Below are 25,879 nucleotides of genomic sequence, written 5' to 3'. Positions count from 1 at the left end.
GTCCACGAGGGAGACGGAGACTGCGGTCCGGCGTCCAGACGAGGCGGTGAGGAATGCGGAGGATCCCGACCAGAGCCCTAGTCGAGAGAGCAAGGTCCGAGGTGTCCGGAGGCCCACCTGTTCCGAAGCGCATGCGTGGTAGCGTGATGTGTGCCAGTCCGATGTCGTAGCAGTCCAGTCCAGTCCAGTCCAGAGTCCAGTCCAGTTTCCGAGGCCTTCAGTTTCTTGCTTCCCGGTGAGTACCGTTGTTGGGAACGCATCTAGACGGGTTCATTGATTTGTGCCCGTTAAAGACAGAGTTGGGTACACAATTCTGGTCCTGACGTGTTCACTTAGGTGGATACGGTCTGACGTGTCTCTTTACGAGACCGGTCTGTACTGTTTTAGCAGTGCATCTAGTTATTCAGTTTTATCTCGAGAGTTATTCTGTGTTTTCTGTGTTCCAGGTTATTATAGCCCGATATGTTCTAATGTGTTTTGATGTTGTGGTATGAATGATTGTTTACTGTTTATTACTGTGTTTATTGTGTTCGCGTCCGAATCACTCCAGCCATGCCGTTGTTTTCAAAATTACGTCAGATAGGTACTAGGAAAGGGATACTTGAAGAAGCAGTTCCTGTCCCGCCTAGGGACACTCCAGGATATTTTATGTACCACAAACACGGCTTAGATGCTGTGTTGTATTTAGACTTATGGGTGGATTACACCAAGAATCTGGAAGAGAAGTTTAAATGGCCTGTCTCAGGGACATGGGATGCTGAATGCATCATGAGAGTAGAAGAAGCATTATGGACAAAGAAATAAAGACAATCTCAGAAAGATGCCATAGAATTGTGGCGCAAAGAATCGCATAGAAGAACAGAAAAAGCAATAAGAAAAGCCGAGAGAAGTAGAGAAGAATCCGAAAAAGCCAGAGAAAAAGAGTTACTAGAAGAAGGAGAACAGGTCAGATCAGAACAATTAGACCGCCAAAGAAATGCACTCATTTCAGGCATGTATCCAGTTCTGGCCGAGGGCCTGCCTAAGGCGACCCCGGAAGTACCCCGTAACTTGCCACCACCATTGGTTCCGACTAAAGTACGTCACAAAAAGACTGCAGCAGACATTTTCCTTTCTTCCTATTTAGATGATGTAGCTCCCGCATATACCAATGTACCCGTACAACCTGCTAATAACGTACCGCAGCATGTTCCGGTAGATCAAGCCACGACCCCTCCACGCCAAGATTCACTTCCCGCACCTGCTGTTACTTCCCCTTCTAATGCTGCTGCTACTGGTCCCCTTACCATTGGTCCTCATAATCCTTTTACGTCAGTTACAACCCAGAGTCAGTCGTCCCCGTTACATGTACCTTTCCCTCCCGCCATGACGTCAGGTCATGCTCACGGTTCTGCTTCAGGAGGTGCCGCAGGAGGTCACTTTCACACCCCGCCACAGTTACATAGAGTGACAATGAGAGAATTAGCAACACAGCGTACTCCGAAAGCAATGACATATGAAACGCTTAAACAGTATCTTACGGATTGAAGATATGATCCGGTACCCGGTAAGAGAGGAGACATGATGTTAGCCTCGTTACGTCTACGACGTGTTACAGATTATTTGATTTTGTTACCAGAAATGCCAGAACATCTAGACAACATATATCATTTTATTAGAACAGGGGAGAGGCCAGAATGTGTTCGTGAAGCCATGGCATATCAGAAAGTGGAGACACAGGGTCTACTATTACGATTCTTAATAAATTGTTTGATTAGGGAACAAGATCAGCCAGGTGTTGTTCAAGAGGAGATGGATGTCCTGATTAAATGGGGTCAAAATATTGCAGATGGCAAACATGATAAACAGAATTGTATAGACGCTATGTCCAGAAAAATCCGTAAAGAAATAGTAGCAATACATAACAGACGGAAGGCTGAAAAGGAAGCCGAGACAGACAAGAATGACTCCTCGGAGGAGGAGGAAGAAGAAGTAGAGACTCCAGTAGAGATTGAGGATAAAATAGCGTACGTAGGTAGAGTGAAACTCCCTAAACAGTATTCTTTTGACAGACCTTTCGACAGACCCATTCGTTCAGAAAACAAGAAACGTTTCCTTTCCCCGATACCAGAGCAATGTTCTCTTGAACATATATTCCAAGTCACTGATAAAATACTGAAAGAAAGAATAGGTTATTATGAACTCACTACCTTACGTGATCAGGAACTAGCCCGGTCAGCAGTCCAATGGGCCGGGGATGACGGTATATATAAAGATGATTTAGTAGTGCAAACATTTTTAAGTCTTACTCCAGAAGAACAGCGACTAGCTGGTATATACATGACCCAACATCTCATTACTCTGTATGAAAATCAACAATCTGATCCAGGTCCATTGTATAATTTATTGCAAGACTTACTCCTGAGCAGATGGAGAGGCCTAGGTACCGATTTAATTGATATCATTCTAGAACAACGTCATAAATACAGAACTTTCCTGACTCCACGTTTTGTTTCCGTTCCACCCCCAGTAAGACAACCATATCACCTAGACAGACAGAACCCTTTACGAGAGGTTCATCCAATCCGAAAGCCAGATGATACGCTTGAACGCGTATTCGTGTACACTACTTTGACTAAAATGGAATTATTGGAAATGAAGAAAATTGTACCTTGTCACGATAAAGACCCTGCAGGTTTCCACCGTGAATTAAAAGACATGTTACTTATGGGCGATTACACGTATTCTGATATTCTTAAAATGTTAAAAGTTTTATTGCCAGCAGGGATTTACGAAAAACTGAAAGAAAAGGAATGGGAGGTGGGGGATAAAAAGATTGTTTGGACTGAATTAGAAGACGAAGAAAAGGGACGTACCCCAGGTTTAGGTCTTGGGGACAAAACTAAAGCATTGCCAGGATTGTTAGTACAGGTTTTGCCTAGATTATTGACAGTCAAAAAGGAAGACTGGGATGCAATCTCAGCCTGCAAACAGAAACAAGACGAAGACACTAGTGATTTTTATTCAAGATTCGAAAAATGTTTCTTTATTAATAGTGGCCTGAAAACAAGTAGCGAGTCATTCCCACATCTTTTCGTGACCAAATTGGTCGAGAATTCCTTACCACAGGTTAAGAACAGAGTATTGAAAGTCGAAAGTACATGGCAAGCTAATACGCCTTCCCAAATGTTACAGATGCTACAGTACCACCAGAACAGGATTAGAGAGGAACACGATCATGAACAGAGACGTATGAAAGACACGAAAATTAAAGTACTAGTTGCCCAGTCTGTTCCAGCAGATGGTCAGAAGAGGGGTAACACGCAGAACACACAGACTAGTCATTCCGCAGCTTCTGTTAAAGGAAATTGCAATTATTGCAAGCAGCCAGGTCACTTTATAAGTGAATGTGCCGTTCTCAGACACAATATAGCTACAGGCAAAACGAAAGAAAGACCACGTCCGCCTAGAATAGAACATGTTCAACAGAATATTCCACAGAACACGCAACCTCCACAGAATGCACAGCAACAGACAGTAGCTGTACCGCAACCCCAACCCATTGCCGCGACACAACACGTCACACAGCAAATGTACCAGTATGCACAATCCGATTACCCAGATTATCAGCAGTACACATGAAACAGCCTAGAGAGGGAGGTTGGCTTGCCCCTTATCGAGGTTCCTGTAGATCAAGATGGTCCCTATGTACATAGGTATTAGGGAAAGACAGAAAATTTTTGAATGACACGGGGGCGAGCAGAACTACCATCAGTCATGACGAGGTCCCAGGGGCACCCCTCTCAGGCTCACAGAATGTTTCCCTTGGTTTTTCAGGAAAGCCTATTGTTAACAAAGTATCACAGCCAGTTCCCCTTGCAGTTGGTCCTTTGTCCCGTACTACAGATTTATTGCTTACAAAATCGTGTCCTGAAAACTTACTTGGTATTAAAACACTGAAAGCTCTAGGAGCTGTTATATGTTGTTCCCCAGAAGGAGTGAGATTATTCCTTCGTGATTTCAAGGGCCATTATGTTTTGAGAGATTTTGATGTCAGATTGAAAGATGTTCCACAGCATTTATGGGCGCAAGGTCCAACTGATGTAGGTTGTATGCACATTACTCCCTATCGTGTTACACTCAAGCAAGGTGTTGTCCTGCCCCGAATCCGACAATACAAATTGCCCCCCGAGGCTGTAGCAGCCTTACTGAAAATTATTGACGAACTCATAGCCCAAGGAGTGGTTGTAGAAACCGACTCCAATGTATGTAATTCTCCAATCATCCCGATTCTTAAACGAACTGACCCAAATGCACCTCCAGTCTATCGGCTGGTGATCGATCTTCGTGAACTTAATAAATGTATAGTACCACAGTATCCAGTGGTCCCAGATATTTCATCACTACTGACTGCCATTGATTCCGAAGCAGCGTTCTTTACTGTAATTGACCTCAAGAACGCCTTCTTCAGCGTCCCCATTCATCCTGACAGCCAATACTTATTCGGATTCTGTTTAAATGGCCGAAGCTTTAAATTTGCACGTGCACCTCAAGGGTTCACGGAAAGTCCGAGTATTTACAGCCAAGCATTGAAAAGACAACTAGACAGTATTCACATGCCTACTGACACTGCTCTATTACAGTATATTGATGATCTACTGATCACAGCACGGACCGAACGTGATTGCGAGCGCGCGTCACTAGCAGTCTTGTATTTTCTGGCCGAAAAGGAGCACAAAGTATCCCCTTCGAAGCTCCAATTCTGTGCCCAGCAAGTGGTATACCTTGGGCACTTGCTGTCCAAGAGGGGTAGACAGTTGACACCAGACCGTATCCAGTTAATAGCACATCTGCCACAACCCAAGACTCAAAAGGAAGTACGGGCTTTTATTGGCCTCACTTCGTACTGCAGACAATGGATTCCCCAGTATGCATTTCTAGCCAAACCACTCATACAGTTGACAACACAGGAGGCAGCGACTTCGACTGTCCTCCCTTGGACTGAGGAACATACACAAGCTTTTAATGACTTGAAGAGAGCCTTATGTCAAGCACCAGTTTTAGCGACACCATGTTACAGCAAACCTTTTACACTTTTTGTCACCGAACGCGATGGCACAGCGTTGTCCGTTCTCACACAAGATCAAGCAGGACACCATAAGCCTTGTGCTTATTTTTCTAGTACATTGGATCCAGTAGCCCAGGCTCTGCCTGCATGCTTAAAATCAGTTGCAGCAACAGCTCTAGCTATCAGACAAAGCGATTCAATAGTGTTAGGACATCCCTTGACAGTACAGGTTCCACATTCCGTGGAAGTACTTCTGAACCGTACACAGACTCAACACTTGACCATAGCACGATTGACAGGTTATGAATTGACACTGTTCCAGCCACACATAGAAATCAGACGCTGCAACATACTTAATCCTGCCACATTGTTACCCACGAGTACAACAGATCCAGCACCACACGACTGTGTAGAAGTCATTAATACAGTGACGAAGCCCCGACAAGACTTGACAGATATTGCATTGATAGATCCAGACCTGACACTTTACGTGGATGGTTCATGTATGAGAACAAGTACAGGAGAATTAGTGGCCGCCTATGCAGTGACCACTGAATCTGAAGTCATAGAAACACACCGTATTGACACACTATCTGCTCAAGCTGCAGAGCTCATTGCTCTGACACAAGCATGTATAATAGCCAAGAACAAGAAAGTTAACATATATAAAGACTCACAGTATGCATTCGGAGTCGTTCACGACTTCGGAGTTCTTTGGGAAGAGAGAGGTTTCTTAACTTCTCACGGTACCAAGATCCAGCATGGTCCCCTCATTCAAGCCCTGTTAGAAGCAATACATTTGCCGACAGCCATAGCCATTATGAAATGTAAAGCACATACCAAAGTCACCGACACTATTTCCCAGGGTAACGACCTGGCCGATCGCACAGCCAAACTCACCGCTCAGACAGATATTCCGACTGACATGACAAAGATTGATCCGACTACACTGACACATTGCCTGACAGTTAAGGATCCCATTCTAGATGTACTCGACATACAGACACATGCCACACCTGACGAAATCAAGAAATGGACTGAACAAGGAGGGATCCAAACAGATCAGGGATGGATGACGAAGGGAAGGGCCACATGGTTCCTCCCCGACTCTATGGTTCAAGTTATGATTAACACAGCACATAGTCCAGCACACTTAGGAGAGAAAGCCATGTTAGACAGTTTACAGAATCTTTGGTACAACAAACATTTACGAGCAGCCGCAAAACAGAAAGTGCGTACTTGCATGATCTGTTGTCAGTTCAATCCAGGAAAAGGTGTCCCCGTGGAACAGGGTGGATTTCATCCTCCTGACCATCCTTTTGAAGTCCTCCAGATGGACAGATGTCGAGGATTCAAGTATGTCCTCGTAGTCGTATGTGCTCTTTCCCGATGCACAGAAGCATATCCAGTCCCCGATTACACTGCTGTAACCACTGCCAAACAACTGGTACGTGAGTTTTTCCCGCGGTACGGTTTGCCCCGTGTCGTGTACTCTGATAATGGACAGCCATTCTCGTCCGAGCTTATGAAGCAGGTGTCACTCCTGTTAGGTTACCAGTGGAAGTTCCATTGTGTCCGACATCCTGAAGCCGCAGGTCTCGTAGAGAGACATAATCAGACCCTGAAAACACGCCTAGCCAAAATATGTGCCGAGAAAGGTGTAGATTGGATAGTTGCCTTGCCAGTTGCACTCTTTTATATGCAAATGGTAGCTCATTCTAGGACAGGGCTATCCCTGTATGAGGTGGTCTTTGGTAGGCCTCCTAATATGTGGGGGACGCCTATGCCCCGTAAAATCACAGATGTCGACAGTTCTATGCTGACAGATTACTTGGCTGCATTGATGTCTGCACTACAATCTTGTCGTTCACAGGTCGCGGCTGCCTTTCCGGACAACACCCAAGTAAAGCCACATGAAGTCCGCCCAGGAGATCTGATCCTCGTGAGGAACTTCGACCGGAAGAGTCCGCTGGAACCCAGATGGAAGCAGCCGAAATTGGTTTTGTTATCTACAAGGACTGCAGTTAAAGTGGAGGGGAGAAAAGGATGGCTGCATTCGAGCCATGTTAAAAAAATTCACGGACTGTTGCCAGACTCTCCCTATAAGGACTGCCCACTTCCAGACATTGATACTAAACTCCCCCTGCTAGAGAAAACTCCCCAAGAGGAGTACAAGTCGAAATTGAGGTCTAGTAAGTCAGACAGTTTAATTGTTTAAGTCCCCTCCTGGGTGAAGCGGTTAGACAGGTTCCTGACATGTATAAGATAGACCCCACTAGTGAGAGAGATAGACAGGAGATCAAGAAACAAAAATATTGTAAAACTCTCCGAAGTCGTTTTGTTATAACTTTACTTATTATGTTTTTTCTGAGTCTTACGGTAATCTGCACGAGTTGGATGTTACATATGTTCTTTCCTATTGCACATTCTTTTTCTAATGACACTGCAGAGCACACGTTTAGTGAACTGCCCCCACATGAACTTTCCTATCGTTTAGCGATGCGCAACAATACATTCATCCGTATGTTACACCATTCATACCAGACCAGCAATGCCACTAATTGCTGGATATGTGGCCGACTCCCTCCCTATCAGAACTACAAGGGAGCTCTGCCCCTCTTTCCTTATCCGTTTACACATAATGGTTCCTGTGGTGCATGGTTTAGTTTGATTTCCTCTTTAGACACTGAATCCAGAGTTTCCCAGGGCAATTGGATATGGGGAAACCTGAACACAGTTATGAACAAAGCATGTTTCCCAGACAGGGAAGGTCTTCCACAAATGACAGGGACCGATCTAGAAAATGAAGTGTATGGATTAGGTAATTTTACACTTAACCTCATGATTCTGAATGTTCAGTCCGAGACTAATACAGACTTGCCATCAATATCAGTCTTACCAGTGAAAGGTGTATTATGCGTCAGAAAGAGTGGTTCAGTACATCTAGGTCACAGCGATTGTGATACTATTGTTGAATTCAGTGATAAAGGCAAGTCTACTTTCCAAGCTTCCCGACATTCATATTTTATTTGTGGTCAGACAGCCTATATACGTTTACCTCCAGACTGGGATGGTACTTGTTTTATTGCATTCCTATTGCCACCTGTTTTTCTAGCCCCATCTGATTATCACAGGAATTCCCGCCTTATTCACGTTAGACAAAAGAGAGGTCTCCCAATTGTCGATCAGACTGAAACCACATGGGAACAATACACAGACTTCAATAAGGGATTCTTCCCTTATTTAGGCACTGTCTCCAATAGTAAACTTATACGCAAATTGACTAGAATCCTTGAAGCCGTAGTGAATGAAACTACTTCTGCCCTAGGTAACTTAACAGAAGAGCAGTCTGCTATGAGACTTGTTGTTCTTCAGAACCGCCTTGTCCTTGACGTCATCCTGGCCGATAGGGGCGGGGCTTGTAGAGTCATTGGATCCAGTTGTTGTGTGTTTATTCCTAATAACGCACCATCAGTATACAAAGCAATAACCAGGCTTCACGAAATAGCTCATCAGCTACACCAGAATCCAGGCTCCTGGACTTGGTCTGGTTTGGCTCTGGAGTGTAATATCAGCCTGGGGATGGAAGTTATTGTCATTCCTAGGAATCGCACTGCTCATAGTATTCAGTTGTTGTATATGCCTACAATGTGGGCCAGCGATTTGCGGCTTGTGCGCCACAGCCTGTGTTCCACGTCCAAGTTCACGTTCCAGTTCTCGTCTGAGACAAGATGAGCAGATGATGTTATATGAACAGATAGATGGACTCATGAAGATAGATATATCCTGAAGGGAACGTAGGGGACAAGGAGGGAATGAGGTAATTGAAATTTTTATGGTCGAGTATGTCCCCTAACGTGTACCCCAACGTTTCCATGTACGTGCTTAAAGTACATGTAATTTCCCTCCATAACCGAATATGAAGACGCAAATACATTTGCGTCCAACGTTAACATATCCTCTACCAGATCCACCTGGAATGGATCGATAATTCAGTTTCTAAACATGCCATGCCAACGTCTTTACATGGTACACTTTTTAGTTTTCCTGGCTCTGCCGAGCTAGGCCCTGATTTCTGACTTCGAACCACTTCTGTCTCTGCTTCTGAAAGCTGCAGCATGGAGATGCATCCCTGACCTCTGCCTTACTTCCTGCCAGCGCAGCGGTGCCCGGCTCGGCCTGGACTGCCTGCCAAATTCATGTTTTGCCTTCAAATTATCAGTTCATCCTCCTCGAAAACACATTCCAGTCTAGTGAAATAGTTAAACATATTCCCGGCTGCAGAGCAAAGGGCCCGGTCTTTTCTGTCCTCCTTGCAAGTGATTTACTGGCTCCGTTACCATGGTAGGCCCATGGCTCCGCACGTTGCACCCAGACACGTATGCGCGCACTAGCTTTCAGTATGGGATGGCCCCTGCCCGAGAGACCTTTTACTTCAGACACTACATCCTCCAAACATAAGATACTAGATATGTTATAGGTACAGGTTGCCCTGACACTCCAGACACCAGTCTCCTCCACTAGTGCTAAAGTCAAAGCCCCAGTTACACGTCATGCTAGTTGCGCGCGCATCCAGGTTAAGGGTTTCTGCTGATTCTGCAACTTTTCCCTATGCATCCACCCACATGTGACGATTCTTGTGACGTTTCTCTGACATGAACAGTGCACGCCCATGTGTACGCCTCTTTTTCACGCCTCCTCTTACGCACATGTGTTCTTATCTCACTCTTTTCACCTGTTACGCCTACTGTATTGGATTCAATTGTAAGGGTTTACTCTATATAATGTGTAATGTTAATAAAACGTTGACTGTCCCTTCCTGAACCTTAGAGGTGACGGAACATGATGCTCCATCCTTAAGGATAATGCCATTAAAGCCCGTATGACTCAGATACCACGGACTCTGCCTCTCTTTTGAATGAGCTGTCTTGTAATGATAATTATACGGAAAAATGTCCAGGTAAATTTATTTACCACAAGCAGAGGGTGAGATTCACAGGTTCGGGAGGGGGCATTCATGGGAGAACCTGTGTAGACATTGGAGACAGGCACCGGGGAGGCTGAATAAACAGGTCAACAGGGAGCGATATAATTGAAAGAAGGGTAGAAAGCGATACAGAACGATGTACAGAGAGGGACGCCCAGAAGAAGGGAGGCAAAGGAAAGTTATGCAGTCAGAAAAAGAATAGTAGAGATGCAAGGAGCAGAGAGAAGAAAGGCAATCAAGCATAGAGGCAGACAGAAAGAGAGAGACAGGAGAGAGACAGAAACTACGAGGGTCAAGGGTGAGTGGCAGTGAGGTGAGGAGTGAATGCCAGGAGGGTCAAGGGTGACTGTCAGGCCATGGGGGTGAAGGGTGAGTGCCAGAGAGGTGAGGAGTGAGTGCCAGGGAGATGAGACGTAAGAGTCAGGAGGGTCAAGGGTGAGTGCCAGGGAGGGGAAGGGTGAGTGCAGAGAAGGGAAAGTATGAGTGCCAGGGGTGAGGGGTAGCTGCCAGGCCAGGGGGGTGAAGGGCTAGTGCCACGGAGGTGAAGGTTGAGTGCCAGGTCAGGGGGATGAAGGGTGAGTGCCAGGGAGATGAAGGTTGAGTGCCATGGAGGTGAGATGTAAGAGTCTGGAGGGTTAAAGAGAGAAGTGTGGCTCACTGGTTAGAGGAGGCAGACCCTGATGCAGAGGTCAGAACCGGGACCAGGGTTCAATTCCCGACGCGGCAGGGTCTTGAGCTCAAAAATGTCCACGGACTCTATAATTCTCGCCTCGGTGCCTACTCGAATCATGAGTTCACACTCTGCAACTCTGGGCAATAGCTTGCTTAATCTCCACTACGGCCCCACTGCGATGGGATGCTTGGTCTTCACATTGGGGATGCCCAGTAGGGGTTATCTTGCAGGGAAAGCCAGGACGGGTTCCCAAAGCAAGCGCTATGAGACCTGTCGGTGATTTGGCGCTATATAAATCGAAATTAACATAACATAACAAATGTGAGTGCCAGGGAGGAGAAGGGTGAAGGCAAGGGGTGAAGGGTAGCTGCCAGGCCAGGGGGGTGAAGGGCTAGTGCCATGGAGGTGAAGGGTAGTGCCAAGGGGGAGTGTAGTGAATGCCAGGAGGGACATGGGTGAGTGTCAGGGAGATGAAGGATATGTGCCAGGGAGGGGAAGTATGAGTACCAGGAGGGTCGAGGGTGAGTTTCAGGGAGGTGACAGTCGAGTGTCACGGAGAGTCAATGCTGAGTGCCAGAGAGGGAGATGGGTGAGTACCCGGTGCGAGGAGTGACTGCCAGGCCTGAGGGGTGAAGGGTGAGTGCCAGGGAGGTGAGGGGTGAGTGACAGACTGCAAACAGTAGTGAGCTGGGGTCTAGAAGGAGGTGCGGAGATCATCACCCGGCGTGTGCCCCGCTGGGACGCACCAGTGCCAGACCAGACTTGGGTGGATGCAAGAACCTCTGAATGGCGCGTGCCAAGTCACTCATAACCTTAGTACAGGAGTGGGGTGCACAGGAGAGAGTAGCATCTTCAAACAAGAAACTTTTCAAAATCCTGAAAACTCCACTTTATGGTCTTGCAACCTTATGTGGAAAATAATTAGCACATGAATGGGCTTACGTAGTGGACTTGCAGTTTGTTACAGCAACTTATTGAGATAAAGTTTGCATTGCAAATAAGCCAAAGGTAACACAATTTGAACTAGTAACGATAAGATTCGCAATGAACTAGCAGCAAGTTGAAAAAGCACCCCAGAATTGAACCGAGGATACAGAATAATAAAAATGGGGGCAATATTGGTCTCCTTTTCACAGCTGACAGCCAGAAAAACAGGGTGTTGTGGAGGACTCGGATTCTGGTGGAATCGGAATTTGTAAAAGAGTCAATTTTTAATAAAATGTTTTTTTTTTAAACATCTCTTTTGAATACATTACAGTATGGAGCCATGCGAGTGCCACTGCCCTTCTCCTAAGACACAACCTCTGTGAAACAAACAGATTAGAATAACTGTTTGCTGTTTAAAACTAAGTGGGGCACAAATGCAGTTTAGTATTCTAGTTATTGCTTGAGGGAAGGATAAGAAACCTGGTTACCTTTGTCTGTACCACTGATATCTATGTGGAGCAGAGAAAATGCATGAAGTGGTATGATTGACAGGAGATGTACAGGCTGCTTAAATATTGTAGAGATTGTATTGTCAAGCATTAGGAAACAAGAGTGAATGCTGAATAAAACTAGAAACGCGAACATTTTCACGGCGAACGCGGCCGTGAACGTGAAATTGATCGCAATTGCGCTACCTGGCTGAGAGGAGGCTGATAGACAGTCAGTGGCCGGGGAGTGGGGTGTGTGTGTGTGGTTGTGGGTGTGGTTGTAGGTGTGGGTGTGGTTGGGTGTGGTTGTGGGTGTGGTTGTGTGTGTGTGGTTGTGTGTGTGGTTGTGTGTGTGTGGTTGTGTTTGTGTGTGATTGTGTGTGTGGTTGTGTGTGTGGTGCTGTGTGTGCGTGAGCTTGTGTGAGTGTATGTGGTTGTGTGTGTGGTTGTGTGTGTCTGGTTGTGTGTGTGGTTGTGTGTGTGTGGTTGGGTGGTTGGGTGTGGTGTGTGTTGTAGTGTTTGTGGTTGTGTGTGTGGTTGTGTGTGTGTGTCTGGTTGTGTGTGTGGTTGGGTGGTTGTGTGTGTTGTACTGTTTGTGGTTGTGTGTGTGTGTGTATGTGGTTGTGGTTTTGTTTGTCTGTGGTTGTGTGTGTGGTTGTGTTTGTGGTTGGGTGTGGTTGTGGGTGTGTGCGGTTGGGTGTGGTTGTGTGTGTTTGTGGTTGTGGTTGTGTGTGTGGTTGTGGGTGTGTGTGGTTGTGTGGGTGTGTTGTTGTGTGTGCGCGTGGTTGTGTGTGTGTGCGTGGTTGTGTGTGTGTGTGTGGCTGTGTGTGTTGTGTTTGTGGTTGTGTGAGTGTTTGTGGGTGTGTGTGGTTGTGTGTGTGTGTGGTTGTGTGTTGTGTGTGTGGTTGTGTGTGTGTTTGTGGTTGTGTGTGTGGTTGTGTGTGTGTGTGTGGTTGTGTGTGTTTATGCGTGTGTTTGTGGTTGTGTGTGTCTGGTTGTATGTGTGGTTGTTTGTGGTTGTGTGTGGTTTTGTGTGTGGTTGTGTGGTGTGTGTGGTTGTGTGTGTGGTTATGTGTGTGTGTGGTTGTGTGTGTGGTTGTATGTGTGGTTGTGTGTGGTTGTGTGTGTGTGGTTGTGTGTACGGTTGTGTGTGTGGTTGAGTGTGGTTGTGTGTGTGTGGTTTTGTGTGCGGTTGTGTGTGTGGTTGTGTGTGTGGTTGTTTGTGTGTGGTTGTGCGTGTCGTTGTGTGTGTGTGGTTGTGCGCGTGGCTGTGTGTGGGGTTGTGTGTGTGATTGTGTTTGTGTGGTTGTGTGTGGGTGTGTGTGTGGTTGTGGGTGTGGTTGTGTGTGTGGTTGTGTGTGTGGTTGGGTGGTTGGGTTTGGTTGTGTGTGTGTGTGTGTGTGTGGTTGTGTGTGTGGTTTTGTGAGTGTGGGAGAATCCCCAAAGCTTGTAATCACGAAAGCGGGGGGAGTGGTGGAGGCAGGGAGCAAGCAAGAGGAAAGACAGATGGTTCTGAAGGCTGGCGGTTCGCTCGTGCACGCTCGCGTGAACGCAAGCTTGTCGCCAGCCAGCAGCACTTCGAAAACTCACCTACTAAAGTCTCTCCGAGCAGGCATGCGCGCTGACTCAGTGAGACCTAAAAACAATGTTTGCTGCTTCTGGCGAGTGTGGCAGCATTTGAAATCAAGGCCGCGTGGGCTGCCGGAGTTGTCACGCGCAACAGGACTCCAGCTGGCAGCCACAAGCTCTGGTAGCCAGGTGTGAGGTGAGCTGTCATCTATATGTTGTTTCCTACCTTTTTGAAGACGCGCATGCATGTGCATGTTGAATGCCTCAGTTTGATTTGGCTGTTTTGTGACGTGGTAGCCGCGAGCTGAGGAGCGTGGTGGAGCTAGCCGTACACTTGTGCCATTGTGATTGTGACTCACATTTATTTTTATCAATGTGCACCCATGCGTGGAAGACGTGATCCTGATGCAGCACTCACGCTACTGACTGAAGGAAAACAGGATGTGGAGCGCATCGGAGCGTGACTGCAGCAACGTGGTATTTCAGCAGCAGGTTCTGTGAAGGGCAGTGCTGTATGTCACCAAGCTTTGTCTCTCCTCCTTGTCAGGAAATTAAGTTGCAAGGAGCTGTGCAGAAACAAGAAGCTTGACTGCAGCATTAACATTTTATACAGGTGTACAGAGAGCCGTGAGACTGCCACGTGTTGTGCTAATGAAGCTGGTGGGGTTGAAATGTCTTCCGTGTATCCAGTATTTGAGAGGAACCTTGGGTGAGAGACAGCTCACTGGAGTGAAAGACTAGTTATCTGCCTGTAACTGAATATTTTAATGCTGAAATATTTTTGAGATGTTTATTGCTATATTGAATGTTAACTTCTGAATGGTGCTTTTCTTAAATGCTATACTTTATCGTTGGTTCCATTCTAAATACTAGTCTTGATTTTCTCCTGGCGCATATGTGTAGAATGCTCAGTATAGGTTTGAGTGTACTTTTGGATGTTGTTCGCAGAATGGTATTGAGTGTTAAGGGTTGTGTACATGGCGTTATGATTGTTGAGTTCTGTACTCTGACTTACTGTCAGGTGTGCAAGAAGTTGTGTGCATTGCAAGTTGTCTACCCTGGAGTGTTTTCACCTGAGTCTGTAGTCTTGTCAGTTGTACAAGACGTTGTGGTCTTTGCGGGGTCTTGTACCCTGGAGTGTTTCAGCCGAGACCTTTGGTCACGTCAGGTGTGCAAACATTGTGTACCCCGGTGTGTTTTACCTGAGACCTTCAGTCCTGTCAGGTGTGCAATAAGTTGTGTGCGTTGTGGCGTACCCTGGAGTATTTTACCTGAGACATTCGGTCCCTTTACGTGTTGAAGAATTGTGTGTGCAGAAGGGGGTGAGTGAGGGTGTTAGTGTTTCAGTTTAGCACCAAAGGAGTATGCAGTTCAAGTAGGGTGGGGAAAGAAGAAGGAGGCTAGCTTGGTCAACACCCTTACTCAGTAGTGGAGTGTGGGTGTCTCCCAATTTGGGAAGTGGGGCCCTCACACACCCATTTCGGTGTCATGCTTCAACATAGAGCTTGCTCCTCATCAGGCCGGCGCTGCAATACCGGACAGTACCATATGAGAGGCTCTTTGTCGGAGATCTTTTTCCCAAGCCGTGTAGGTGAGGTGCGTGAGTGGGGCCTAGTGGTGTAGATGTGATGAAAAATAAAATGAGGCGAGGTGGTGCTCCAAAATTAATTTTAATCTGCAAGTACACTCGTCTCAATTAAAACCTGAAAAGGGATAACGCCAATTATAATGGTCGGAGGTGTCTATATGTGTGTAGTCATGGTCAACATATTTCTTGCCCTATGTGTGTAATCACTCACAATTCTTCAGGACCTATCTTGATGCACTATCTACACTGGTGTTGGTTATGGAAAATGAACCAATCACTCTGATGACTGTTATGAAGCGGCGTACATAAAACATGTGAAGGCCGATGGGATTTAAGGTAAGTCTTTAATGCATAGCACAACCCGGCATCTGCCAACCTCGACGAGCCTGCAGCAACTGACAAGCATTGAGTGCCGTCAACCTTCCATTCTAAAGAGAACACTAAGGAGAGAACGTGCTGCACAGAGGTAAGATATTTTCATAACACATCCTCCCCTTAGCAAAGAAACAAAAGAAAGAGAAGCAAAGAAAGAACAAAAAAAAAGAAACAGTAACCTCCAAATGGAAGTCATACACGTCGTAACATAATGGAACAGAAACCTCCAAGTGGAAGTAACCTCCAAGTGGAAGTAATTCACATTGTAACATAATCCTGTAGATACGAGAGAGGTCTACGAACTCTAACACTAGACCCAACCTCATCCCCAGGACTCACCCTCAACTCATTTGAAATAGGATCAAGTGAGGTGCTGAGATCCCTAGGACCATTATTGGAGGAACATTCATTATCTGGCATGAACATGGCACCTGAACATCCCTCGTCAACACCCCCTTGCCCAACACAAGTCCCACCTCTCTGATATAAGGCCACTCTACGCAAGTTCTACCTCTCACAACCTTCAAAAACAACAAAATACCTTCCAACACTAACCACATGACAAGGTCCCCTAAATTTGCTCAAACCACATTTCACTCTGCCGGATCTCAATTTGGTCCAATCACCAACTTTGAATTTGGATTAAATAAATTTGTGAACCTGCTCACCGCCAGAGCGTACCCAATCCTTCAGCCATGCAGTGACTAACCTAGAACCTGGAAGGCATCCTCTCATGACCTGAAACAGACTTCTGTGAGTAACACTATGAACAGTGTTGCGGTAGGCCCATAGCATCTCCTCAACCAGACATCTGGAAGATTGTCCATGGGACAATCCAAGATGAATTGTACATTTTACAAACCTGTGTGCCCTCTCTACCATTCCATTACCCATGGGATTGTAAACAGAGGTGCAAGAATTGTAGTGTAGTTCCTATATTCCCAATAGGCTCTGCGCATTGGAATAATAAATCCTATCGATTTGATGTAGGACTTATGTCTACTATGTCTCTATCGAATATATTAGACTTAATTGTGAGTGCCAGCTAGCTCAGAGGTCACTAGAAACTTTCTTGAGTTCACAAGAAGGGATTTAGTTTCTGACAACAAAAGAGTAGGATAAAATATTACTTTAAGAGCATTGTATAGCTCCTAGACCATAGTTAAATACATACATAAATAACAAAGGCTAAAAAGTACTCAACTGGTGCGTCTAAAATACGCCTACCCCAATGTACCTAACCTAAGCCTAGTACGAGGGAAGGAGTAAGTGAGGTGTTGCATAAATGTAGTTTTCTTTGCCAAGAATCTATCCAAGATTTCTCTAAGGGTCTAATCAGCTCCATACCTTGGTTTAGAATGAAGAAGGTCAGGCCCAGGACTCGATTTCCCAACATCCCGCAAGGGTAGCTTGGAAACACTGGAGCTGGATTTCTCTGCGAGAGAAAAGACAGCGTCTCTCTCAGTGCTTCTGATGGAGAGTCGGCTTCCTTCGACACTTGCTGTAGCAGGATGCGTCGGGCAAGTAGATAGTCGAACTGCCCCAAACCACTGTGTGTTTGCTATGGCAAGTGTGGGCATATTTATACCTTGAAGGTGCAGAGTTTGACGTAAAGGTGGACATAATACCTTCATCAAAGACTCTCAGTTCTTTGAAAACTCCATGAGTTCTTGGACAAGTCAGTATTCAAGCAAGGGGAAGTCCCTAGTTGCTGAAGCAGATTTTCCAAGAAATCGTTGTGGTTTTTCGGAACTAGTGGAAGTAGCTCTGCCATATTTGGACTGCATGAGCTATGTCTAAATATGGTTATGATTTCTATGAGTATATAAGGATATTGTGATTTATACCTATATATGGGCATGAATCGGGAAAATTACAGTAGGGTCCTAAAATGCTATACAACACCCACTCCACGTTTATCATTTTCAACTAAGTTCAAGCACTAAAACATATTCTAGAGCATGTGTTTTCAACCCCACCCCAAGATATATAGAAAATGCATTTTGAAATGGTTATAAACGAAAAAATGAGCATTTGTACTGAACGCATTTTAAAAGCAATGATTTCATCGTAAGCACATAATATCATATTGGAAATGCTAAACGAATGATTCACGAAATTAAATTTATGAAATGGCTCTTAGTTACAGAAGAAAAGTCGAGAACATCCCATAGCAGAATATACAAACTGTTTTGGTTTGTGGATTAGGTCAATATTGTTTCTAGGAAGTATTCAAAGAATTCTTGTTCTCTGAGAATAGTTCCACTTTAAGCAGATTGCTTTGTGCCAAAGTTCATTGTGTTGTGCAAAAGGCCAAATCAATTCGTAAAAAAAAGAGTTCCAAAGTTAAAAGTTTTATTATGAAAAAGTGAAGGTCGTATTTCAGAGTCGAAAGAATGCTGTGTGTTAACTTCAAAAGTTATTCTCGGTGTCAGGAGAAAACATTAATTCGTCTAGGCTGGCAAAGACATCGTCTACCACAGTAGATGAAAGTTGAACTACTCCATTAAGTAGATCAATCGTACACAGATGAGAAGCATCGCCGTCAGCGTCTGTCGCATTAGCAATGTTCGCAGCTGGAATTGCCGGTGAGATCTCAATGAATGCCGTCATCAGGATTGGTAGCCTTTGTGGGCAACACAATACATGAGCCATTACCGGACCCAGTAATGCGTCAACATCTGTTGGCATAACTGATGGAAGTGTTAGACAGATATCCAACACGCATTCTTCTCCACAAAGCAGGCATCGTAGAACAGGTAAGATGCAATCTTGCCAGATTGGTCTGAATGACAGGAACCACGTGGTATTCAGATCTCTCAAACAAGCCAAGCCAAGGATCTGTGTTATGCGTTCACGATACTGCATTGCCAGAAGATCATTCTCCATGGTAATTTGGGTATCGCTGGTGTTTGGACTTGCCATAACGGAGTAGGGGGAATAAAATTAGTATCCCTGCTCCGAGTCCCAAGATGAGAGTCAGGCCGCTGAATAAAGAATGCACGTAGTTAGGAAAAATGCCCAGGACTGCTTCAAAGGGTGCCCTACAGTCCCGAAATTTTTTTTGTCTTAAATACATGTACAATACCACTGGTATCAGACATGTTTAAGATATGACCTAACATTTCTGCGAAATGTATGGGGCAGTTTGTTGGTAATAATGCATGTATCTCCGCAGAGGACCTTGCAACGTGTAGATCATATGTCTCTCTGGACGAGGTCAGTGGCACAGTTTATTGTAAAAGAATGGCTTTCATTCTCCTTAAAGTATCAATCCGTATAGAAGAGATGTTCAGTGAACGCCATAGTGGCGACTCCCCGTCTGTCTTAGTTTTTGGGAACAATACTTGCATACAACAAGTGACCCTGGCTGACACACTAACGAGATAGGCTGTCCCTAGCATCATTCCACAACAGCTGTGATCATTCAGCATTATGTAGCTTCCATTGGAAAGCTGCCTAAAAATTGGATCTATCACTGCTGCCAGGGAACCCAGCAGGTGGCATGATAAGTTGTTTGAAGAACCCTCACAGACTCCATGTAAATTAATGCCTTGACATAGAAGTGTACCGCTTAATGTGGTTTTGCAATTTCTACCATTCCCCACTCTAACATTTGTGTGTGTATGGTAAATCCCAGGTCGACTTTATGTACTCTTTACCCAACCTTTAAAACAGGCCTGCTGATATGTGTTTTAAGCAAAACTGAAACTGGAAAATCGTCACAGGTATTGTGATGGTGCCATGTATTATCCATTCATCGGCTGGTTTCTCAGAAAAGGTCAATGGTAATCTCTCCAGTTTTTCTATGCTCAGCACCGTATAGTCTGCTCCCCTCTGTGCCAAAGAGATGTGTTTATCTGTAAGGTTAAATACAGTAAACAATGACGTGGTGTTGATTAGACGCCAAGGCACGTAGCCAGAATAAAGGTTTTGTAACGTCAAGCCTAGCAGCATTATAGAACGTAATTGAGACTGGCCATGTTGTAACATTAACAAGTCATGTTCCATTATATCTATGGCAGAGGATACGATGCTGTCCAAAGAATAAATTCTGGACGACAGAGTTGTTAATCCATTGTCAACTACAGACAGTGCTTTCTGTAAATTAATATGATCAATTTCTCGTATTCGTTTTGCAGTTTCCATTTGTGTGACTTTCCATGCTTCATTATAAGCCGCGTAAATACCGGCCTATATGAAACGTTTATGACGTGGTTTGTGAAGTCCGAGTAAGAATTCTCGTAAGTCAATGTCATCTTTAAGTAAGGTTAAGTGTTGTTTTATTTCTGGGATTGTGGATTTTTGTAGCCACTCAAGGCACAGTTTTCCTACAATATAAGTTGTTATTATCCCTGGTTGTTGTCTCTGGACATATCTTGGATCTAGCCTAGTTACTGTAAACCCTTGTGTCTTGTTCAGGAATCTATCTTGACAGTTATTCGTGTCTGTGGGCCAGATTAACCATTGTTTCCATTCAGGATTAGTTCTGTTTTGTTGTAAAATATAATTTCCTTCTATCTCCTCATCTGTAGTTTTATTACTATCAGGTGTGGGCTTAGGTATGGACGGTTTGTTTAAATCTTTTATCTTAGCCAGGTCAAGACAAGATGTCTGTTGAACAGTTTCATTTAAGAACATTATTTGTTCTGGGATTATGCAGGCTCTGAATAATGCTTCTAAACCTTGTACCTGCCAGTCTTTTGTGCCCCAGACAGTTTTTGTCTCAATGTTGTCTTTCCAAAAGCCAAAGCCTAATGTGGACAATTGAGCAAAAAAGGCCGCAGAATACATTTGCTTAGTATTAGTTAACATAGTTTTCCTGCCTTTCTTATTAACATTTTTAAAATAAAAGGTTTCTGGATTTGTGACATTAAAGCCTGAGAAGTATGGAAATTTTCCATAGAATGTTTTAGAGCTACCTTTTGGTGGCGTTGGACAATGTTCCCATTGATTAAAAGTTAACACATTTTTAGGATTTGCAGATTTGTGCAAATAACAATGACCAAAATGATTAGAACAATACAGTTCTTCATAATTTGTTGAAGCTTCCAAGTATTCATATTTTGCAAATTTTGCTGACATTTCTAAGCCTGCCACTATGGGCCCGATGTAGGTGGCCCAATACCGATCGGTAACGGCCGAAAATACCGATTTTCGGCCCTTACCGATCGGTATCCAGCCATCATGATGTAGGACGCTGAAAACCGTCCGATTCTGTATTTATACCGAATCGGTATAGGTACCGAATCGGAAATAAACCGAATTGAAAATACACCGAATCGGTAAAAGAACGAATCGGTAACATACCGAATCGGTAAATATACCGATTCGGACCATGTACCGATTCGGTAGATATACCGATTCGGTAAATATTCCGAATCGGACTATCTACCGAATCGGTAGAGTTACCGATTCGGTAAATTACCGAATCGGACAGGCCAAAACTCTGATTGAGATGTAGGGAAGCACAGAAATACCGATTTTACCTCAAAATCGGTATTTCAAATTCGGTATTTACCATTGATTCCAATCAGGTGGTAACCAACTGCAACCTATAAAAAGAGACCCAAAATGCAATGCAACTTGCAGGATGGCAGCATTTTATGTCATTGCAAGGCGGCTACGGCTACAGCAGGAAGGAGAGAGGGAATGGCAAAGAGAGGAACAGGTCTACAGACAGAGGATCACCCTGTTCATGCTCACAGAGGCAGAGATCCTACAGAGGTACAGGCTGGACTCAGACACCATTCTGGAGCTCATCAGGGACCTCAAACCACTGTTGGACCACCCCACCCAAAGGGCACACGCCATCCCAACGCACGTGCAGGTGCTATGCAGCCTACACCTGCTCGCGTCTGGCAGCTATCAAAGTGGAGTCGCTGCGGTAGGAGGGGTGACCCAGAGCAGCCTGTCAAGGTTTTTCAACAAATTCCTTGACGCGATGATACAGAGGATGGACCAATACATTTCTTTCCCTGCAACCCATGCGGAACTGGTACAAACAAAAGCAGACTTTTACCAGATGGCACGATTGCCCCACATCATCGGCTGCATTGATGGCACGCACATTCCGATTTGCCCCCCTGCTGACACAGAATACATATACCCCAATAGGAAGTCTACGCACACCATCAATGTGCAGGTGATCTGCAATGCTAAGTGCACCATCCCAGACCTGGTAGCAAAATTCCCAGGGAGTACCCACGACTCGTACATTTTTCAAAACAGCGGCATCTATGCACGGCTGACGGCTGGGGAATTTGGTGAAGGATACCTCCTAGGTGAGACACATCATCAGACCCCCATAACAAAAAGTAGCACAGTAAAGTACATGTATGCATGTGAGTAATGTTACCCCTTTTCCTTCTAGGCGACAGTGCATATGCCCTCCGCTCATTCATACTCACCCCCTACCTCAACCCCTCTACACCCAGCCAAAGGAGGTATAACCGGGCCCACAAAAGCACAAGGAATGTAGTAGAACGGACCTTTGGCATCTGGAAAAGCAGGTTCAGATGCTTGCACAAGAGTGGAGGTGCAAGGCAGTATACCCCCATCACCTGCTGCACGATCATAGCTGTCTGTTCAATGTTGCACAACCTTGCGGTGAAGAAGGGCACTGAGGTGGAGTTGTCAGACTACGAGGACCATGACGACGACGTTGCTGTGCCACAAACACAACCTGCTGGGGTGTCTACGCCAAGTGATGGCAGATACAGACGTGAGGAGATAACAGAAAACTATTTCTGAGTGAGTACAGATGCACAGACAGGTCAATGGATGTGAATTTTTTTTTAATAATGTTGGCACAACGTTACTGCACTGATGTGCAACAAATCAAATAAGTACAGTAAAGGTGGGGAATGTAAATGGTCCGGGTTGCCTCACCCACCCTGGCAGTCTCACTTCTTGCTGCGCTTAGCTGACCCACTTGGATGTGTCTCACCCCCTTCTGCGTGTCCGGCTGCCTCAGCGGAGCCCCTGGTGCTCCGGCGCGGCTCAGATACAGCGCTGGCCGGGCTGCTGCGGCTGCTGCTGTCCCCAGCCTCGGCCACGTCCAGGGCAGGATTCACCACCGTGTTTGAGATTATTAGTGCCTCCATGGCAGTGGTGATGCTGGCCATGCCCCTGGTCACCTCTGCAGTGTTCTGGGTGAGGCAGTCCTCCATGTTAGCCCCTCGGCGGCATAGCAGGGCGGTTGCTGCAGCAAGGCGGTTGATTGCCCGGTTTTGCACGTGGGCATCCCTGCGCCTACTGTGCTCATGCTCCTCCATCTTGCCACACAGCTGGGTTATGGCAGTAGTCATGCGCCCCAGTCCAGTGGCTATATCCCTGTTACTGTCAACAAAACTCTTAAATCCCTTTGTCATCTCCCCCATCTGCAGGTTGTGCTCCCGCAATTGGCGCTGGCAAGCCTGGATGGACTTTGCCTGCATCCGTTGGATCCGGACCATGCTCCCCTCCAGCCCTTGGAATACGGTGCCCTCCCGTGCTGGTAGAGCACTGCTGGATGTGCGTGGCCGGCGCCGAATGCTGCTGCCCTGCTGTGTGGGCTGCTGTGCCACAGGTGTTGCAGGGGTGGGTGCTGGAGCCTGACCCGCTGCTCCCTCCATGATGTTCAATGGCGCAACAATGATCCTCCTGGCAGGAGATGTGGCAGGTGCTGGGTGGGTCTGTGTGGGTGAGTTCTCCGGTGAGAACTGCAATGGGGGCATTAGTGACAGTAGGGGGGAGTGGGGAAATGAGAGGGTATGTCCTGTGTCATCCTCATTGCCCACGGCACTGCTGTCCTCCTCCTCCTCCTCCTGTGAAGGAACAATGCTGCTTGGCCCTGCCACCGCACTGTCCGATGGTGCTGGAGCTGGAGCTTGTGTAGCTGCTGCTCCACTGCCTGATGGTGCCCCTAGGTATAAATAAGCATTTGTGAACTGAGTACAAATGTCTTACAGTCACTACAATAAAAGCATTGCACATCTCATTTTCAATACTCTGATTCAGTTTTTAGGTGCATTTCAGTTCAATGTGCACTGGCATTTGTTACTTGAATAGCTGACTACATTTACCATGATGCATTGCTCATGTATGTTGCTAGCAGTACTGGGCTGGGGTTTGGCTGTGCATTGGGGCTAAAGGGGAGGTGTCTGGTAGGGTGTGTTGTAGTGTAGTTCCTAGTTTCCCACTAGGCCCTGCGCATTGGAATAACATAAACAGTAGTATCGACGTGGAACTGCTTATATTCCAGGCCTCCACTGACTATGCTAAACTTAATTGGGTTGTGTTACCAACTAGCTCAGAGGTCACTGGAAACTTTCTTCTCTGCATAGGAAGTGATCAGCTTCCTTGGCACAGACAAGAAGGGATTCAGCTTTCCAACAACCGTGCAACATGACAACTTTGCTCCTCAGATCAAGAGTCGATCTCTAGGGTCGTGTGAAACAATAGACATAGATTTCACTCAGTCAGTCTAGTGCAGTTTACTTTCACAGTATGTAGAGAATAGAGAGACGGGCGTGTATCAATAAAGGTTAACATTTATTGAACAGTCTTTCTTCTCATACAAGAGAAATGTATTGCCACAATTGCAATAACTGTTATTATAAAAAGTACGTACAGTAAGATAAGAATAGCGAAATAGAACTGTAAAAGCATTGATATGGTTTCTTAGCCATACAATGGTTTAAAAGTAATAAAACATATATACAGTCATATATACATTAGGCTAACATACTCAACTGGTGCTTCTAACTAAGCCTACCCCAGTGTGCCTGACCTAAGCCTAACACGTGAGAAGGGGGAGTAAGTAAGTAGCTTAAGTTAAGTTGGTTTTGCCAAGGTTTGTTTCAAGAATTCTCGTCTAAGGGTTTAGTCAACACCATACCTCTGAATAGAATGATGGAGGATTGGTATCTCCTTCAGGGGTCTCTCTCGATATCCCAGTCACCTGCGAGGGTAAACTGGAAGCGCCGGGACTGGATTTCTCTGCACGAGAAAGGCAGCGGCTTCTCTCAGCGCGTCTGGAGGAAGGAGGGGTGACAGCGTCCGCGGGCAGCTGGGCTGGATGTCTTCGCAGAGGACGGCTGCACGGCTCCTCAAGCGTACTGCACCATAGGTCGCGCTGTAGCGGCGATAATGGTAATCAGTAGCTTCACCACCACAGGATAGCAGGCTGCAGCGACAGGCAACGCTCAACAGCAGTTAGCTTCGCTCTCACAGCTCACAGCTTCGTATTGCTTAAGGCAACGTTGGTAATATTTATACCTGACAGGTGCCGGGTTTGACGCAAGTTTGCTGGACATAAGACGTCAATTAAAGATGTCACTAGGAAGTGGCAGCTATCAGTTGCTCATTAGAGTTCCATTACTAATCAAAACATAGCAAGCGGGGATTTCAAGGTTTGCTAAGTTTTTATCTTGTTGAAGAACTCGGAGTGTTATCTAGGAATATCAGATAGTGACTGCTGCTCTGTCATTGCACTAATTGGTCGCAAAGGAAGTAGCAGAGAGTCATGCTGGAATGTGGCTCTGTGGCTCTGCTCGTGTGAGGCCAGAGATGACTTTACAGAAAATCGCACTTGAACGGTTATGCCAATATAGGGAATAAATGGATTTATAGCCGAATAGGGGCATAAGGTCACAGTATCGATCAGGAACCTAGATAAGCACATGACACCCACTCCACGAATTCATGTCCATCAAAATTACTAAAACTAAGCAATTTAGATGTATGTGTAACATTGTGTAACATAGCCCACCCCAAAATACATAAATGCATTCGAAATAGGCGTACTTGTAATACATGGAATTTAGGTACTGTACGTTTTTTAAAGCATAGTAATCATTCAAAAGGTATTGCATATGAAGTCAATGAACGATTATGCAAAAGAATTACACATGAAGTACCTCTGACAGAAGAAATGCGAGATAAATCATCACATAAAAATGCATTGTAATAATATGTGTGCTAGAGGCTGGTGTTATGTTATTATGTCTCTAGATGTGTTTTTTAGAAATAGAAGTGTGAAGCTTCTGTTCTCTAAGAATAGTTTTTACGTTAAGCAAAGAATTGTTCGTGCCAAAAAGAGAGGGTCAATATTTTTTAAAAAAATTGTCCAATTCAAAGAAAAATCAGTTTACCAAAGCTCCTGGCAGTTTTATGTTGATCAAAACTGAAGGCCGAATACAGAGTTCATGGGAACGCTGTGTGTCGGAAAGCTTCTCAAAAG

Source organism: Lissotriton vulgaris, chromosome 7 (genome assembly GCF_964263255.1).
Source record: "Lissotriton vulgaris chromosome 7, aLisVul1.2, whole genome shotgun sequence".
Lineage (NCBI taxonomy): Eukaryota > Metazoa > Chordata > Amphibia > Caudata > Salamandridae > Lissotriton > Lissotriton vulgaris.
The sequence above is the reverse complement of the archived record's forward strand: the minus strand, read 5'-3'. Positions refer to the sequence as shown.